This window comes from Schistocerca americana, chromosome 2 (genome assembly GCF_021461395.2).
Source record: "Schistocerca americana isolate TAMUIC-IGC-003095 chromosome 2, iqSchAmer2.1, whole genome shotgun sequence".
Taxonomy (NCBI): Eukaryota; Metazoa; Arthropoda; class Insecta; order Orthoptera; family Acrididae; genus Schistocerca; species Schistocerca americana.
The window spans coordinates 803,057,468-803,073,454 of NC_060120.1; positions in this window are offsets into that span (position 1 = coordinate 803,057,468).

The following is a 15,987-nucleotide window of genomic DNA, read 5'->3' on the forward strand; positions in this document are numbered from 1 at the left end:
GGAAAAAAATGCCGTCCCCTTCTGATGTAATCAGGCAGAAAAACGGAAAAGTCGGAGAAACAGTAAGAGATTTCAGTCGAATGATGAAGGATGTATGGAAAAAGGTTCAAAAATCTAATACAAAGGCTTTGGAACGACAGGAAAGATTAGGTAATACCCAAGCTAAATATCCAAATTACAAAATCGGTCAGTGGGTTATGCTTTCAACTCCTTACATAGCGAAAGGAAAAACGAAGAAATTAGTAACAAACTACAGAGGTCCTTATCAAATTATTGAGATCACGTCACCAGTCAACATTAAATTGCAACTGCCCACCCGAACTACCATTGTCCATGCAAGTCGTTTAAAACCTTTTAAGGGCGCTCCAGATGTAATTCCTTCAACAATAGTGTCTGCTTTTCCGAAGGGTGGAGGAAGTTCCCGAAAAGGAAAAAGTGTGGCCACGCCGGCACAACATACAGACATGGCACCATACAATCTTCGACCAAGAGTGCGAATGTCCTAGTTGAACCTTAGTAGACTATGGACAGTATACAGATGTAAATAATTAATAAATTATAATGGTTTATTTTTTAAGAAAGAAAAGTTGAACGTAGAAACATGTCGATCTTGTAGTTAACAATGTATTCCTTCTGTTCTTTGTTTTTGTTTTTAGTAGGTTTGTAGGTTCATAACCATGTCGTTTGCTTTTTTCAGAAAACGCCATGCAAGCATTTCCTACACAAAACCTGTCCTACCTCAATTACTCCCTTGACAGTTCCCTTCTGAAGTCATTAGATACGTTCATTAACTCGCACAGCAAGGCAAAATTGATGCCAATGTTATGATGCAACATGTTTTAAAGTTAAAAAGTGAACACAAAACTAAAATGATAATGCTAGGAACGGGTATATCTGGAACCTTTGTGTTGGTGTTTCTGCTTTCTACAGTTTTCTTTTAATTAAGACGAAAAAATGAGCCAAATATAATATACCACTTCATCAAATCACTGTTAACTGGATACCACACTCTTAACTGGTGTACTTCAGCAGTTACTTTTGAGCATTAGTGTATTAATTTTGTTTATTGTACTTCATTCTTTATTAAAGTCTCTTGTTAACATAAACAATACTGTAGAATATATATTCTTGCATTAGTATAGGGTAGATTAAACAGTTGTTGCTCTGAAATTTTCTAAGTGCAAAATCTATTTTTTGTTTATTCATTGTCATCAAGATTTGTTACACTTATTACAACCATTTATGTAAGAACTATGTGATTCCTGACCGTACGGTGCTTTTGTAAAGTGATAAGGTATTTTCCACATACTTAATGTTAAGCGTGTGTAATCTTCTAAGTCGAAAGTTTTCAGTGCTTGTGCTTTTTCCGTGTGAAGAGTGGAGGAATGTTGAGTGGTAAATTCGAGGGCGAATTTCTCCGAAGGGTGGAGGAATGTAGAGTGGTACTTAAGTAAATAAATTAGTGAAATCAAAGTGAACTAGAAATTAGAATATAAATGGAAAAGTTGGTTTAGTTTAGAGAGTTACATACTGACATTCAGCGGGCGGAAGAGCAGAACAGAAGAGACAATGACAGTGAAGTCAACGAGTTCCACATAAGCGGGCGCTGTCGATTCAGCCGTCAGGGCATCGCCTGGCAAGGCCAGTGTCCCGAACTCGAACCACGGACTCCCGCTTGCCAGTCTTCGGCTGTCAGGTCTTTATCCCAGCTCACAGGTGACTGCTGAGGTGAGGCCGTCTCCTTCCCGTCCTCACGAGTCACCCGGGTACGTAAAAATCAGACTTCCAATACCTTTTAACTTCTGTCTTCTGGCGCTGCGGCTGCTGCTTGCTATTCCATTACAGCGGAGGACTTGGTGCGTCTGTGCATGATGCAGTCTCTTCTTGCATGACGGTCTTCAGCACCGAAACTGACTGAAAACTACTGCTGCTCTTCTTTTCTTCCTTCGTATCTCGTCTTCGTCTCCGTTCCCGTCTCCGTCTTCGTCTTCGTCCCCGTCTTCATCTGTCTTCCTCTGTCTTCATCTGTCTTCATCTGTCGGGCCCACCGCGTCTCGCGTATTTATTCACTTCAGTTCACTGGAGGTGAACGACTTCACGGCCATTGCCTCTTCTGTCACGTTGAAAAGCTTCTCGAAGAATGTTCTTAACGTCGGTCATTGGCTCTTGGAATGTAGGCGGGGGCCTCTGATTTTATGTGACGACTGAGAAACACGTGAGCCGGTCATTGCCTCTTCCGTCACGTTGAAAAGCTTCTCGAAGAATCTTCTTGACGTCGGTCATTGGCTCTTGGAATGTAGGCGAGGGCCTTTGCTCACATGCGACAACTGAGAAACACGTGAGCCGGTCGGGTGATGCCCTGACGGCTGAATCGACAGCGCCAGCTTATGTGGAACTCGCTGACTTCACGGTCATTGTCTCTTCTGTTCTGCTGTTCCGCCCGCTGAATGTCAGTATGTAACTCTCTAAACTAAACCAACTTTTCCATTTATATTCTAATTTCTAGTTCACTTTGATTTCACTAATTTATTTCCTTAAGTACCACTCAACACTACAGCAGTATCGCAATTAGTAGTGAGAGCTCAAATGGGATCACATGGAGAAACAAGCAAGGTGGACTTGTAGCAAACTGAGTGAGTGTGCTGATAAGGTCCTACAATGCCGGAGCCGCAAAATACTGTACCAGTACTGAAATCTGAAGCACGTCGTCGGTAGGCAGCGTTCTGATGACGTAGGCGCCGACTTCTGCCGTGCAGCAACTCTGTGTCAACCCCTGGCCTCGAAGGCTGTCGGAGAATTCTAAGATATTCCGAAAAAGAGTGACCTAGTCGTAAGACCATCCAACTCCAACGAAGATCAGATCCCCAATCCACCTGCCTGCACAACGCAGGAACATAGCCAACATTGCTCAACTACCTACTCTCCTCGAAAACTGCTAATCAGCATTCAGTTCTGATTCCAAAATTCCCCCACACTGTCTCAGAACATCATTTGCGCCAATAGCGACCGTTCACTCCAGTTTCGAGCAGGGCTTTATAACGTCACCTAGCCTCAGTTTAAGTTGACCAATTATGCCTCTGCTATTCAGCTGAGGGCACTGAACTTGCCGTTTGACCGTCCACGAAAACAACCTGCCTAGATCACCAGCCATCTGGCGCCGGACAGTCGCACCCACCAGGGCACGGACCACAAGTATTCTCAAAATCAAGAGGACAATGCAGTCAGTCGGTGCCAGGAGTCTTCCTTCCAGACGCGCCAGAAAGATAAACACATAAATTGCGGCGACACTCAGATGTCTCGCAGGTCGTTTCGCCCTGCATACAATAGGCGAAACTCGACCGACTCAGTCGTTCCGCCAGGCGCTTAAGCCTATTGTACAAACTCCTCAGAATTCAGGGAAGCAGTCCCCAACCGGAAATGCAGTGTGCCACGCCTTCCGATGCTTACCTCGCGCAGGACACCCAGGGAAGTAACCCAACATGCATAGGAATCAAGTGAAAAGTATTTTTTGAGCTCTCAGTAAAAATACTCTCACTACAATAACCTTTTCGGTCGTTACTACTGTGCAATGACATAGAACATTAATAAAATTGATGAAAATGAAAGGCGACATGCAAAAGAGGGCATGGAACCTCTCAACATATTAATGCTAAATGTTTGTTTGTAGATGATTAGTCGATGTCAGTATTGAAAATATGATTTTCTCTTCTCAACTTTGTCCTGGATTTTTTAAAAGCGTTTTGTAAAATTCGGAAAGACGTGTCTCTTCATCTTCACTCTAGAAGGTCCTTGCAAAACTTGATCAAACCCGATGACCCTCCCCTTGTGAGACGTAAATGCAAGAACATCAAATTTAATCGTTTTGCAGAATACGTACCCAAAGTATTTAAGTAAAACACCGAGTGTTCGAACAGTGCTGTTCTCCGTTGCATATATGGGCACAGTTATGTGTGGTGGGATGTGGGAGCTGTAAAAATGGTGCTAATCCAGACATTCCCCAGACGTATTAGGACAGGACGCGCAACATTTGAATGGTTCCTAACCCAAGTTAGGGCTTTGAAGAAAGTATTTTATTGTACTGGGGACAAGTGCCTGGACCTTTTCAGTCTTGGATATACACTGTTGTGATAAAGATGAAAGGGTCAGAAAATACTACATAAGTAACTGAGACCTTCATTTACAATTAGTTGATTTGTGAGTGATTCAGATATGGGAATAGGGAAGACATGGCCAGCGGTGTTCTAAATATGGAGATCTTTTCAAATCTAGCGAACAAAGTTCGATTTCTTTTGCCGTTGAATTTCCTTCACTGACATTACAGGAGAATTTAACAGTATTTGGATCTTAAAATACCAAGAAGGACCAAAGCTGCTTGGAGACTGATAGTTGTAATGGGGAGTGTCCTCAGAAGGAAAGAGTAGCACTGGAGATCCTTTTTAATGATCGCCTGATAATCGTATAAGGAATTATTTGTTTGGCTTGTTGGAATACATTTTTTTTTTTTTTGTTTCGACAGACAGAATTTTTGGGTCACGTAGGTTTTTGTTGGGTGGCGGTAAGACAAACGAATTTGTTAGTGGATACGTATTTGAGATTATGGCAGTGTAGACGTCGGTTTCGGTGGTTATGTTCGTTTAGTGTTTTGACACTTGACAAGACAGGCAGAACAAACCAAAGAGCAAATGTAGGTAAGTTGCACGATGTTGTAATTTCAGTTGCCTATTTAGCTGCTGAATATTGTACCCTTGAATGAGAAAACATAGCGCATACCTATACGACACATTCATTTATGCACAAAGCCTCAGGAACTTTTACTCATACTGCCATACCAAGTACTATTTAGTACATACCGGTTCTATTCAATGCTGATCCTTCAGATCTCAGAGGAAAAGCTATAGAAGCGGAAATTCTTCAGGAGATCGAATTCCATGAAAACTCCGCTTGAATGAGAAGTTTCCAGGGTCCAGCAGCTACATGTCTGCACTTACTTACGCCACTGTGGGCAAATTTTTGGGTCACAGTCGTTTTCGACGTCACAGAGTAGAAGAAAGAACGTTGGAATGAACAGCCACTAATGAATTCCCACTTGTATCAAAACCCAACACAAAGATTACACTGTTCGATCTTTCCCGTCGCGAACAGTCAAGACCCAACCGCATACGTTCCGGACAACGAGGATCTTCGCTGCCGGGACCAGAGAGAAAATTGCTGGCCACTATACGTCGCGGGTCGACAGCCAAAGAGCAACAGAAGATCCTGAAACCGAGTTGTTGCGTCGTGCTTCTAAAAATTGAAAATTAAGAATTTGTAATGTTTCTACAACAATGACGTCATAGAAAGTTTAATCATGTTGTAAATGTTCAGTTCTGTCTTGTCAGGGCTCAGGTTCACGTCTATATGTAGGAAGATAATAAACTAGTGGATGCTACTAAAGTTTAAATACGTGTTCCGAGAATTTATTTATGAATAATTATGTTACGTAATTTATTTGACAAGATTATTAATTTTTGACAACGTCCATCGCGAATTTGAAAGTCGAAAGGTTATTCAGTGTGGTTCTAATATCTATTAAAGCAGATCACTTGCATTAATATAATTTCTGAGGAGAAACAAACGACATCTAAATTGAAAAAAGTTTGCGCAAACCAATCGGCCTGAGTGACGAAATGCTGCGCATACGACTCAAATGATGATGTTTTAATTACAGTTTCGTTCAAGAACCATTCAGAGACAAATTTAAAAAAGGATTTAAATAATTTTGAAGTGTGTTGTAACTGACGTAGTTGACGAAGTCTGCACATGGTCATATGTCAAAAGAAAATCATTCTTACAAAACCTACGTCGTTACACTACACTACGTATGCGTATATGTACTTTAATGCCATTTGGTATCAACAATAATAATAATTCTTTGTTCATTAAATACTCAATTATTTCGAAATAAATTCGCTGAATGCGAATAGCTTGGCGTTAGCTGTGTTACGCACAGTTGTACTGCCTCTCGGTGGCATAGAAAAGTTAGTGCCGGACTGGGAACGCCTGGTCTACTTCAACCACCACGAGGGCGCCTTCTAAACGACACGCCCACATGAGCGCCATCGCATCTCTATAAGAACTTATGGCCGTATTTATGCTACTGCCGCCTCCCAAACATGTTTTGTTAATGCAGATGTCATCCTAGACAGTAGAGAGGCGAGCACGAAGTATACGTGGGAACAGTTTATTAATTTCACTAGTGCCAACAGCCGGAAGTCTTGTGGTGTGCACCCCCGTTCGATTCTGGGAAAGGGATTACCATGCCCACCAAAAAATGCGGGTCGAGAGGGGGGGGGGAGGACACGTACGTCGGTATCCAGGGGTTCGCAGCACATCTGCCTCCAAATTTCTCCCATTAGGTCAGAAAAGGTGCTATTAAATTGGAGCGAAAGACCATCTGGTCCAATCGATTTGTTTCTCGCGCCCCGCGACAGGGCGCTAACGTTTCTTCCAGCGTGGTGGGCTCTAAGTATGTGTCGTCTCCTCATGCCCCACCCAAAGGCGACTGGTCGTGCACGACGTCCTCATTGTCATTGACAGGCTGTTGTCCAGGCAGATAGAGAGCGCAATAATAATCTGTGAAGACACGGAAGATGGTGGTGTGTGTCTTTGCATGTTGGCTGTCCGCTGCAATGACGGCCATGATGAGTCACCTCTCACAATGACCCAATTCTTTGGCGACGTGGTAGAGAGAAGCACTGGGGTGGACTCTTGAAGTCTCTCTCGAACCCACGTGTCTTCAAATCTGGCCCCGCGATCTGCAGAAGCCGCGCTTGTGTCAGGTAGGCTGCCGCTTGGTGCTACGGTGACGGTGGCTGCGACGCTAATTCCCTCAAGACCATGTAAAAAAAACGACTTTGCCAAAGCGCCCTGTATCGCCCATACGCCATGAGCGACGAATAGTTGCTTTGGCGCTCTGTGTCCACCGTCGTGTCGCGGAACCGTAGGTATGACGTCGTCGTTCAGTTTGTTCCAGGTATCTGTAACACCTAGACAGTAATCCTATTCCCGGAGAATGTTGACATTAAGAATCCATGATCTTCTACTACGGCTTCTCTGTTTTCGTGGCAGGGTCACGGTGCAGACGAATGCCTGATGGTCGGTGTATGCAGAGGGCCACAGCTCGACAGCGACACTTATTGCTCGAAGACCCTGGTAAAGGTAAATCCTGTCCAACCTTCTCGCCGAGTGGCTGGTGAAGTACATATACCCGGGTCGTTCACCATGGATGATTGGATATGTATCATGCAAAGCTGGGTCCGTGACCATCGCATAAAGGGCCAGGTATACGACATGGTGAGGGATCCGTTAACGTCCCCACACTACACTAAATGCTCTGCGGAGCCTTCACTCAATGGAGCCTTCCAGTAGACTAATACAGGTGTAGAAATATGAAACCGTAATTTCCCTGTAGATGGTGCTAGCCGTCAGTGTAGGGCCCGTGATGCCTCTAACAACTGACGACAAATATCAGCACACAGTAAGCCGAGCACCATACATCGGTATCTGCTTAAACCTGTAAACATGTCGAGTTTTGTGCCTACAAACTGCGATTTGTGGACAGCATTGGTTTCCTGTTATCATTTGAAGGAAACTCCTGCAGACTCGCATCGAAATCTTGTCGAAGCTTTTGGCGAACACGCTCTTGGGAAAATAGAGCATTTCAAGTGGTTCAAAAAATTCAAAAGTGCTGATTTTGGCGTGAGAAACGAGAGTGGGAAACCACTGAAAAAGTTTTAAGACAGTGAATTGCAGGCATTATTGGATGAACATGATACTCAAACTCAAGAGGAACTCGCGGAACAATAGAAAATGACGCTGAAAGCCGTTTCTCTCCGGTTGAAAGCTATACGAAAGGTGCAGAAAGTGGGAAATTGGTTCTGGATGATTTTAATGAAAGGCAGCAAGGAAATCGAAAAAAATGGCTCCGAGCACTATGTGACTTAACTTCTGAGGTCAACAGTCACCTAGAACTTAGAACTAATTAAACCTAACTAACCTAAGGACATCACACACGTCCATGCCCGAGGCAGGATTCGAACCTGCGACCATAGCGGTCACGCGGTTCCAGACTGAAGGAAATCGAAAGATCACTTGTGAAATGCTGGTCACGAGATAGAAAAGAAAGTCGTTTTTCCATGGAATAGTGACAGATGATAAGAATGGATATATTTTGAGTATCGTACGTGTCGTAAATCATGGTTGAATCTAGACAAACCATCGACATCCACTGCAAGACCAAATTGCTTTGGAAAGAAGAGAATGTTCTGTGTTTGGTGGGTTTAGAAGCTTGTTATCTATTATGTGCTGCTAAACCTGGTTAACACTGATCGCTGCAACAGCAAATGATCGATTTAAATCGAGCATTACGTAAAAACGACCAGAATATGGAAAGCAAAACGAAATCATATTACTCCTTGATATCGCCGCATCACACAAAACAAAAAGGGTCAGGTAAACGATCGAGGCTTTCGGTTGGGAAATACTAGGACATGCGGCTTGTTCTCCAGACTTGGCTGCCTCTGATTATAATCAGGTCAGGCATAATCATTCAGGTGCAGATCAGGCCATACTTTTTGAAGAAGCACGATATCATCGACCGCCGCCCAAATCACGTCCTTTAACAGTTGGATTTTCCTTGTGAAACTAATGACATTAACATTGACTGTGCCTATCCAATACACATGACTCACTGGACAGCACGACGACATACATTGCAGTTGTTTGAGCTGTCACTGTCACCGGCAACAAGCACACTGGCCGAGACAAGATATCAGTTCTCCTATCCACCGACAGCAGGCATCAGGTGATGGCTCGGGTATGACATCACTCTTTCCCCCTCGACCTCAAACGCCGAGTCACCAATCTGGAGGTGTGGTGAGTGGGACCACGGATGACGTTCATGCTGGGTAGCTCGTCAGTGGGATTAGCGTCGTCAAACTGTCTTTGCCGTTGGGTGCCCGTTGCCAGCAGCGAACCAAGACCCTCTGGAGAAGGGTTCGATGGCCAGGGCCGTAGACGGATTGTCCTCATCTTCCTGCAGTTGGTCACCGTCTTGTGAAGCGTTTCCTATCTACAGCTTGCTCTTATTTCGGCGTTTGGTTGACTTCTGCTTTTGGGAATGCTTGTATGCATACATTTTTTGTTCCATAGATCATGAATACGACATTTCGTAATGATGTGGATCGTGTCACTTTAACATAAGTTTTCTTTACACAGATTAATTAATTATTTTTTTACAGTTACCGCTTCATATCTAAGAATTCATCTATTAAGTAGAAGGAGTTGTCATTGAGAAATTCTTTTAATTTGTTTTTAAATGTTGGTTGGCTATCTGTCAGACTTTTAATACTATTTGGCAGATGACCAAAGATTTTTGTGGCAGCATAATTCACCCTCTTCTGTACCAAAGTGAGATTTAATCCAGAGGAGTGAATATCATCCTTTCTTCTAGCGCTGTAGCTATGCACTTCGCTGTTATTTTTTAAATGGGATGGGTTATTAATGACAAATTTCATAAGTGAATATATGTATTGCGAAGGTACTGTGAATATCCCGATTTCCTTAAATAAATGTTTGCAAGGTGATCTTGGGTGGGCTCCAGCTATTATTCTGATTACACGCTTTTGTGCAATGAATACTTTCTTTCTTAATGACGAATTGTCACAAAATATGCCTTATGAAAGCAGTGAATGAAAATAGGCATAGTAGGCTAATTAACTGATATGTTCGTCACCAAAATATGCAATAACCTTAGTAGCATAAGTAGCTGAACCTAACCGTTTCAGCAGATCATCGATGTGTATCTTCCAATTCAATTTCTCGTCAATGCACACACCCAGAAATTTTGAGTACTCTACTTCAGCAACAGACTTCCGTTAATAGTCTATATTTATCAATGGTGTTATGCCATTTACTGTACAGAATTGTATAAACTGTGTTTTCTCAAAATTTAGTGAGAGTCCATTTGCGGCTTGTGTATCCTGACGAACAGTAGGTGTCTCTTGCATCTCCATGTCCGAGCTTCTGTGGATCACGAAGGACAGTGGATACCTCCTGCGTCTTCATGTCCGAACTTGAATCGACCTTCGGGTGCTCCCCTTCTTCACATGGACGAAGTGCAGCTGGTCTCGCTGCCATCGATGCAGGCGGCTGCGTCGTGGGCGCGGAAATCAGGCCCACGGGGGTCGGTAACTGGATCGGAACAACATCCACGTTCGTCATGTGCCTCGCTGCCTCATATTATATAATTGGCAGGGGCGTCGGTTGCGACGTAGGTGTCGCGTCAGCACGAGGTATCTGGATGAGAAGTCTCTGCAGACGTTCGGATCGAACAAGCCCTTCCTGTCCGCACCACAAACGGGTCTGTGGTCGACCGTCATAAATGACTATCGCTCTACAGCCACCAACGGTCATGTACGACGGGATGTGTTTGCGTAGTTCAGTTCGCACCTGACTTACTCCACTGAGAACAGCATACATCTCGAACGTGCACCACTTTTCTTCCACATGACTTAGTATTTTTCCTTAAGGCCGCAGAGCGTCCAAAACAAGCATGGCAGGAACTTCAAACGGCAGCTCGAAGATCCGTATAGTCCGAACCCCGAGTCTTATATGGTCGACAGTCACTACGCCCACATTGCCGTCCGAGTGATGGAATGGCAAATAGGCCGTTCGCACGCTGCTTCTCCGACAAATTTCCGTTAAACCGTCCTGGAGACGATAGAGAGATGTATTTCGAGGAGTTGCTGTGGATTGAAGTGAATTACTTCACGCAGGAAACTCTTTGCTTCGTATGCCTTACGTCGTGAACTCTGGGCATGGAAAGTTAATTGTATCGTGGCCTTTCTGTGCTAATGTGCCATCGCCGTTCGAGGTGATCTGTTTACACCAGAGTACCCCTACCCGTGAGAGTCACCAACGGCCCGCTCGTGGAGAGCAGCAAGGAGCCCCACACCCCTTTGCAGCAAGGCTGAAAGCCGACTTGAACATTAGGCTATCCGTGAATGATTCCGGGACGGCCCCAAACTTCCATATGTCACACTGCCTACATCTCTGTTCCACAGTCTATTATATTCACCACTAAATGCCACCGGGTCCCGGGTTCGATTCCCTGCCGGGTTGGGGAATTTTTCTGCCTGGGGAGTGGGTGTTTGTTTCGTCCTCATCATTTCATCAATAACTTCATCATTCGTGACAGTGGCTATACTGGAGTGTGAAAATAATTGGGCAGTGAAAAGATTAGGACTTCGTACGGGCGCTGATGACCGCGCAGTTGAGCGCCCCAGAAACCAAACATCATCATCATCACCACTAAATGTTCGCAGCCTTACTCCGTATACCCGCATTATTAAGTATAGGACTATGAGGAATCGAAAACTATGATGTTATCGTCTTTTATCCACCTCGTAAAGCTATAATTACTTCCATTTTTGGGTGAACAAATATTGATGACGATAGAGAGCAGTCAGCAGTTATTTCGAAATAAATTCCCTGAATGCGAAGAACTTAGCCTCAACTGTGTGACATTTGAAAATTTGTACCTAGCATGGCTGAGACCAAGTTATTCACATTTAGCCAATTTATATTTAAATAATTTCGGACGCTTTCTATCACCAGCAATGTCTGTTCCTTACGTTCGTTGGAAGTCGTTTAGTTATACTATATAAGAAGCGTTTTATTTAAGACACCAGTTTAGCTAAATAATCTCTTGTATGTTTAAAATAGGACCCAAATATAATTTTACGGAATGTTATTGTTTACGTTTATTGCAGAAATGTCATTCGTCTGACTGTTGTAGAAAATATTCAGAATTTCCGTGTAGCGTAAGTCCGCTTAATCTTGGAGATGTATGGAAAGCGGGTAATATGCTCTCTGCGAGTGCATTAGGGTTCCCAGATGAGCTGTCGGTCTATGAAATATGAGGAAGGTGGGGGTGTTCATCTATCACAGAAGGAGGTGATTTATGGCTGTAGCCCGTGGTGTGAGCTGTCGAGAAGACGTGTTTTTGCAGTGCCAAGTCAGCGAGTTTGCAACACTGGCACACTGCACAACCCGCAGAATAGAGGCTGAGATAATAGGTGAGAAACTCGGGATTTGATTATCGATACAGTAGCTAAGAGCTCCGTTAAACACATTTGATTTAAGTAGCTTCTCGCACGCCTCATGGCCATAGTAAGCTTCTCTGAACTTTATTTGCCACTAAAAACTGACAGTTACGACTGCGTTTATCTCTTCTCATTGCGGCGGCTGTCGAGAACTAAATTGATACACTAAAAAAAGCTTATATAGAATTTGAATAAATAATTATTTTTAAATCAGATTGCAGTGTAGTAGTTCTCTCATTTTTTGTGTAAGAAATTACGGAAAGTTACGGTTTAAGTTTGCCACATATTGCCTACAAATATAACTGCAGTAAATCGCAACCTATTGTCAATAGACACTCCCTCAATGAATTCATCGTATAATGAGCCGTCGTCGATGACTGTTAGTATTTTTCACAGAAACTGGCATACGTGTCAATCTCACTGCAAAGTTGACGACTGCTTTTGGTATCGGTAGTCAGACAGTTTGTGGCTTAGATAAAATTGTTCTTGGAGAAGTCAGTACAAAATAAATCCTTTCAAGTACAGGCAAAATAATTTAGACACTCTTTTAATATGCAATGCTTATGTAAATACCAACACTCCGATAGTGGTATACGCCAAAAAATAAAACACGCACATATTCGCGCAAACATGTTGCCATATACATGCTGCATTCATAGGAATACATATGAATCAGAAAATATAGTTGTTAAAACTACTACAGAAAAATATTGAAAGATCAGCTACGATTATGCAATACAGCTATTTCAATAACATGTTAAGTACATTATGCAAGTGGCTCATTGCAACTGAACGTAATTGACGGTCACATTGTGAGCTTTTAAAAGGACAGAGACAGTAACTATAAGTAGTCCACTGAAAACAGGTTAACTTTAATTAATGCTAATGTCACGTCACAAGTAAAAACAGCAGCATGGTATTTAGGAAAGACGAGTAAAGGACAATATTGGACACATCCGAGTATGTTTAGTTGCTTCTACAGTAACATGAGTAAGTCTTCGATCATTAAAACATAATGCAAGAACTTCTCTGTCAGATGGGATACGATAAGCAGGCCAAAAAGCATTTTCAGGATACTCATCGTAGCATTCCATCACAGAAACCTGTGTACAGAAGATCTGTACGTCATTTTTAGGCCTGGAAAGCTGTCAACATCTATGTGATACAAAGTTAAGGCTGAAAAGGGGTTTTCAAAGGTCCGTGGTTGTGGCTTCGTTTCCAACTTCAGATGACCATTTATAACAGACACTAAATAGCCCTCCTCATGTCTGGTAACGCAATTTGAAGAATACAGGATTTTCTTATTTTATTTGATAATTCTGGACTGGGATTCGAACCTGGATCTCCCTTTCCCCGGAATTTGACCGCTTCAGGACGATACAGTTCAATCATTTCTTTATTTCCTTGAGATTACAAACGCCTTAGGGTCTCCGCGCAAGATGAGTTTCTGGGTTCGAATACTGCATTTCATTTCAGATCTTAGGAAGCTCACTTCAAATTTTTGGTGAAAATTTTGTTTTTAAAGTCTCTTCACGCATTAGTAACAATAACAATAATAGCCGGATTCGACTTGCAGCCTGACACAGAACTTCCCATCAGATCGTTTCGGGATAAAACATGCCACTCCTAGCCATTAGTAAACAAAAAAATGTTGGATAGCTAACATCTCTTAACGAGTAACCCACAACGACGACATGCATGGTGTACGATTCCCAGTAACCACAGAGCTATTCGTCAAGTTATTTTTAGTTCAAGCATGTGCAGATGTCGCTACTGGTAAGAAAACCTAAATTTAACACCTATTCGTGGATAGAGTGGCTGAGTTCGAATCTCGGTCTGGTACGAAAGTTCTGCTTCCTTAGCATCAGCTATATGTAGTGGACTTGAATCCATATCTAGAACAAAACACTTTGTTATGTCATCATGTGCACAGTAAGCTGTTTGTAGACAATATAGATATTTCATGTTGTGCCAGATAAAAAGGTCGATAGGTGAGTTTCGAACCGCAGATACACCTGCCGGTCATCATGAGCACAGCCAAAACATTTGTAATACGATGTTGAAGTTTCCGCAGAGGTTTCCAAAGAGAGAGAGAGAGAGAGAGAGAGAGAGAGAGAGAGAGGGAGAGAGAGAGAGAGAGAGACAGAGAGACACTATAGCTGTTAATTACGTGTTTTTTTTTTTTTGATCCGTATTTCATTAAGTGGTATATGCAGTTCCACAGGCGAAGGAAAGATAAGTTGCCTCCGGCATGGATGTGTGTGATGTCCTTAGGTTAGTTAAGTTTAGCGAGTTCTAAGTTCTAGGAGACTAATGACCTCAGAATTTGTGTCCCATAGTGCTCAGAGCCATTTGAACCATTTTTTAAAAGATGAGTAATAGTTGGGTGGAAAACCATTCAGACAGCTAGAATATATGGAATTATCATAGAGCTAAGGTAGTCCATATGCTCCATCAGAATTTCTCAGTCACAAAAAAGGTAAAAAGTTTGTTTTCCCTGAGTTAAGTGTGTTAGTTATCTCTGATGCTAGTGACGGTTGTAGCATTTTTGAAATGTCACTTATTGTGGCATTAATTTATATGTGGTGTCATTCCCGCACAATGTACTGTCCTCTAGAGGACTCTTGTGGTAACCGCTTCGTATAGTCAAATCCATTCTATCTATGTATCGCTTGAGCCTTGTCCTGCAGTTACGCAGGGGTCGGCCAGCGTTAAATCGGATTTGGATGTTAATGTTTAAGGGGTGGCCGGATGCCCTTCCTGTTGCCACCCCGAACCCCCCGGGACGGAATTAGTGTACCCCAACTGTCTGTGTCGAATGTAATCCATGGAATAATGCCAAAGTGTTCAGATGTCTGCGAGCCATGTAACTGAGTCGCAACATTGGGACCATACCGGTATTCACCTAGTGGGATGTGGAAAACCGCCTAAAAGCCACATCCAGGCTGGCCGGCACATCGGCCCTCGTCGTTAATCCGCCGGACGGACTCGGTCCGGTGCCGGCGCACCTACCCGAGTAAAGGAAGCAGCGCATTAGCGCTCTCGGCTACCCTGGCGGGTCTTCGTATAGTCAAATGACTGTACCGAAAACAGGTTAGAGGCGCCGCAAGGAGGCTACATCTCTTGCAAAGCACGCTCATTAGCTTGAATGCAGTTCAAGTCGTTCGGACACTTTTGAACATGGTAATTGGTAACGTTTGGAGATATTCTGCTGTGGGTTGCTACGTAGCCTCTATAAAGAAGTACTTACAGAGTTTCACTACCTCTCATGCTGTAACAGATCACCAATCACTTTCAGTTAAGTAATGTAATCAAAGAGCACCACTGGTGCTAAACTTGTGTCTCTAAAGGAACGATACCAAATCACGAACTGTACCCACTTAGCATCGATAAATTGATGAACATTTCTGATCAGTCATGGTATTTTTTGTAAATTCATTTGTTACAGACCCGACTTCTCCGGGTTCAATAATTATAACCAATATGTGTGGTAATTGGATCTGAATGGACTGACTTACCAATATGATGTACAGCGGTAACTGTCATGCACGCACCTGGCAAACATGCAATTGCTCGGGTATTCATTTCATTCACATGTAGCCTTGAAAACGTCTTTTAAATAATGAAACAGTGGTACAAACATAAATGCTTAAGGTACAGATATGTAAGTACGGCATCTCTGACAGTGTTCAGGCGTAACGACAAGCGCCGGCACCAAGGTCAAGAACGTAATTTCAGAGAAGGCTGTGACACGACGTCAGCCAGTAGTACGCTGACGAGGACCGTACCAGGACATGAGCGGCCTCTATCCGAAGAGAATATAAGCGCCACTCCTGTCAGCCTC